Source organism: Solanum lycopersicum, chromosome 9 (assembly GCF_036512215.1).
Source record: "Solanum lycopersicum chromosome 9, SLM_r2.1".
Taxonomy (NCBI): domain Eukaryota; kingdom Viridiplantae; phylum Streptophyta; class Magnoliopsida; order Solanales; family Solanaceae; genus Solanum; species Solanum lycopersicum.
In genome coordinates, this window is record NC_090808.1 from 11,338,655 (window position 1) to 11,342,691 (window position 4,037).

The 4,037-nt window shown below is 31.0% G+C and overlaps 1 long non-coding RNA gene across 1 annotated transcript; it reads right to left on the reverse strand.

The window, feature by feature from the left end:
• Window positions 1-864: 864 nt before the first annotated feature.
• Window positions 865-3,389, reverse strand: LOC138338211 (uncharacterized). Its single transcript, XR_011211638.1, has 2 exons — window positions 2,775-3,389; window positions 865-1,166 (listed from the first exon to the last, which is right to left on the reverse strand). It is a non-coding gene; the product is annotated as an uncharacterized lncRNA (long non-coding RNA).
• Between the last annotated feature and the right edge of the window lie 648 nt (window positions 3,390-4,037).

Below are 4,037 nucleotides of genomic sequence, written 5' to 3' on the forward strand. Positions count from 1 at the left end.
TAATTTTTATTTTTTAAAAAAATGTTTGTTTCTTTATAGGGATGATGTCACGATATTGTTGATCGCACTCCTCCACCATAGAAACAATTTTGATTTGAGGTCGGTCTTAAAAAAACAATAGTTCATATTTTTGAAAAAATGATTTAAAAGATCTAGTTTACATGTAGGCACATAAACATTTACATATAAATACACATAATTCCTTTTGAAATTAGTGGGTAGATGGTACTTCCGGGGACGCGTCGGGTTTAAAAATTGGAACTAGACCTCGTAGTTCCTTTGACTTTCCCACTAACGATAGGTTAGGAGATAGTGCTTATAATTTATTTTCAAAATAAACAATGTCAAAATCAATCCAAAGTTTTAAAGAAAGATTGAATAATGACTTTTTAAGAAAATTATGTTACAAGGTTTTGATATGAAATATTTTTAAAGCCAAGTAATTTGTTAAATGCACGAAATGTTCTAATTTAGTATTATTAAAAAAAATATTGCATCATGAATGCGGAAAACAAATAGGATTACTAATTAAATAATATTAACTAATTTTAGGGAGAGGGCTCAAATATGCACAAACAAATTTTATTTTTTAAGGATATGCTAAAAGTTTATTTACAACCCTATAGACATGATTTCTAGGTGTTAAAAAAAAACAGAGTAACATATATATGCATGATTTTGTAAATGATATGAACAATTTAATGCTTAGGCATAGTTTCTACGTGACAAGACAAATGAAAGTTTATAATATATTTTTAACATCTAACAACCTACTAGATTATTAGGATTTGATTTTAACATTTAAAAAATTAATGGAATCTAGTTATTATTTTTTAAGACTTGTTAACAAAAGCGTCAAGCAAATTGAAAATTGATTAGATTATAACACCTACAAATATTAAATCTAGGCGATTAAAGACAAACCTATAGGCATGATTTCTAAAAAATTTAATGAACAAGTAAGCATATAAATCCCCCTCCCCTAGAAGACCCCCCAAATAAATTTATATATATGATCTTTTAGAGTTACAATTGTTACAACATTCAAATAAATAAAATAGGCAAAAATAAAATATATATATACATTCAAATAAACAAATAAATCTTTCTTCAATTAATCTTCAACTTGAACTTCAAGTTTGAAACCTGTCAAAGTAATCAAATAACTACACAAGTAATCACACTTATTAGTCAAGGTGAGACAATATGCAATTATTTAATGACGAATTCTACATAAAAAAACAGACAATAGCTTACACAAATATGTGAATGTGAAGATAATATAAATGTTAAAACTAACTAGTTAAGCAAAACAAATTGATTCACCTTTTACTCGAACAAAGTAGCAAAATCGCGAAAAACACTTGAATATTTACCGGAATATTAATGTGTTGTTAAAGTAGGAAGAGAGCAATGAGAAAACAGAGAGAGTGATGAGAGAAATTTTTGATTGAGAGTGAATGAGTGTATGTGTTATGAGAGAACTTGTAAGAGTTAGTGGATGAGTGTGTGAATGAGTTGATGTCAGTTGGGAGAATGTGAATTCATCTCAAGATGTGAGAGCATTCTAAAAGAATGAAAATGGGGTCTTTTTTTATAGTAGAAGAAGGGGGAACAAAATAAAAAATAAACATTTAATAGCATCAATTATAATACTATTTTCCTTATTTCAAAGGAGAGCAAAATTCAGAAAATATTATATCATCAAAAATAAATAAGTAAGAATAAAATTAGGAAGAGTAATATTATTTTCCCTTAAATAAGAAGAGCGAAATCAGATTTTAAATTAAGAATTTGTTACCAAATATAAACATATAAGAGTAAAATATTTTCCTTAAATAAAGAAGAGCCAAATATAATTTTACCAAATATAGAAGAGTAAGAAATTAGTCCAACATTAAATAAAACAAAACAAGTCAATTAGTTAGTCAATAAAGCAATCCGTCAAACCTATAAGCAAACATAAAATATATACTTACCATATAACCCATGTAAAAAATCTATCTTTTAACTAAGGTAAGAGAACAATTAAGGGTCATCAATACAACAAAATTAGCCAAAAGAATGCAATTTAATAAAAAGAGATAGTGGTACATATAAGTTAATTTATAAATATTCCTAATACAAATAATTAAATCAATTCTTCCCATAAATAAAGAAATTTAAAGGTGATCTGTCCAAGTTCAACAAGGAAAAAGATCAAATTGAATTACTAATTTTATACACATCGATAAACAAATAAAATCCTCCCATATTAAGACACAATATAGTAGCAATTAGGATTTAAAGAACGAAGAGAAATATTGATCAAATAAACAATTAATTTGGTCAATTACCAAAATCACGAAGATTAATCAAGACGAACCAGCCAATCAAATAAGAAAATATTTAAACATTCAACATACAAAAAACAAGTATAGGCGATATGAATAGAATGAATTGAAAGAAGTTGTCCGACTATACATATATGTAATCATGTAGCAAGACAAAAGTTAACTGATTAAGTTTCAGTAATTATACTATCTAAAATATATGCCAAGTTAATAGAAATAGTTAATGACTAACATGCAATTAACTAAGGATTATTTAGTAAAACAACTATTAACAGTAAGCATGATTGAAAATTAGTCATATTAGTGAGAGGAATACTTCAAATAAGTATAAAGATTCAACAAGAATATATTATATTTGATGGTCAAGAAAAAGTACCAATCCATACTAACGAGGCGAGATATTGAAGCCTTAAACTGAGAACAAAACGGACATCACCTTACCTTAATTTTCCGTCTATTTTGGTTTCTTATTTTTGTTGTTTTCATTAGCGGTTGCTCACTGGAGTTTCTGGGGTTCGCTGCTGCCTGGCAGTTCGCGCGAGCGCTGCCAGCAATGGAGAAAAGAAGACACAGAAGAAGGGAAGTGAGAAGAGAAAGAAGAGGCAAGGAGAGACAGGAATAGAGCGCTGCTTGGCGCACTTCGCCAGAGCTGCTGCTGGTCGGAGCAGCCTCCATCTGCTACTTCTCGTTGCTGCCTGGCAGTTCGCCGGTCACTGTTGTACGGCTGGCAGGAGGCGTTGGAGAGAGTGGTAGAGGCGGAGAGGAAGACGAGAGGGAGAGAAGGTCCTGCCAGCGGCTGCTGCCAGCAATGGTGGTTCCCGTCGAGTTGCAGACTTCACCGGAACTGCTAGCTGGTGGGAAGCGTTGGACGCTGCTGCCTATACCTGCAAAAAAGAAGAAAAAGAGGAAAAGGGGGAAGAAGAGACGGGAGGGGAGAGAGGAGAAGAGGAGGAAGAGCTCACCGGCGATGGTGGCTTTCGCCGGAAAGGATGGGGAGAGAGAGAGAGAAGCGGCTGGAGAGAGGGAGGGGAGGAAGAGAGAGTGAGTTTTTTTTGGTTTGGTCTTTTAGGGTATTAGAATTTAGGAAGAATAGGAGATTAAATCTTGACCGTAGGATTTAATAAAAGATAAAGGGCTATGATTCGATTTTGGATTTATTTTAAAGATGGACGGATGAGATTAAAGATGACATTTAAAAAGTCAGATTTGGTTGGATATGAAATGGCTAAAATTTCAATAACATTTGGCTAGAATTGAAATGAAAGAGGGGCTATGATTAGAATAAAATTTGAAGTGTAGTGGCTAGAATTGAAAGAAATTGTGATAGAATAGGCTAAAATTTAAAATTTAAGGAAAGTGTAGGAATTACTATTAAAATAATACATAGATTAATTTTTTTATATATATAATTGAAAATCATTTAAATTTTAAAACATTTGGAATTCATTAATAACTTTAAAATATTTTAATAATATTTACGATAATTTTATAAAGTAAAACGTACTAAAATATATAATTTTCAAGCAAAGTCGATTAAAAATTCTAAAATTTAAAATACGTACTTAATTGAATAGTATTCCTAAACATGGTCAAAGGTCGGTCAAAATTGGGTGTCAACAGCTGCCCCTTGGTTGATTGAGAATGAAGAATGAATTGTTAGGCAACCAACATTGACTTAGTAGCCGATTTTGTCTGACCAACGAC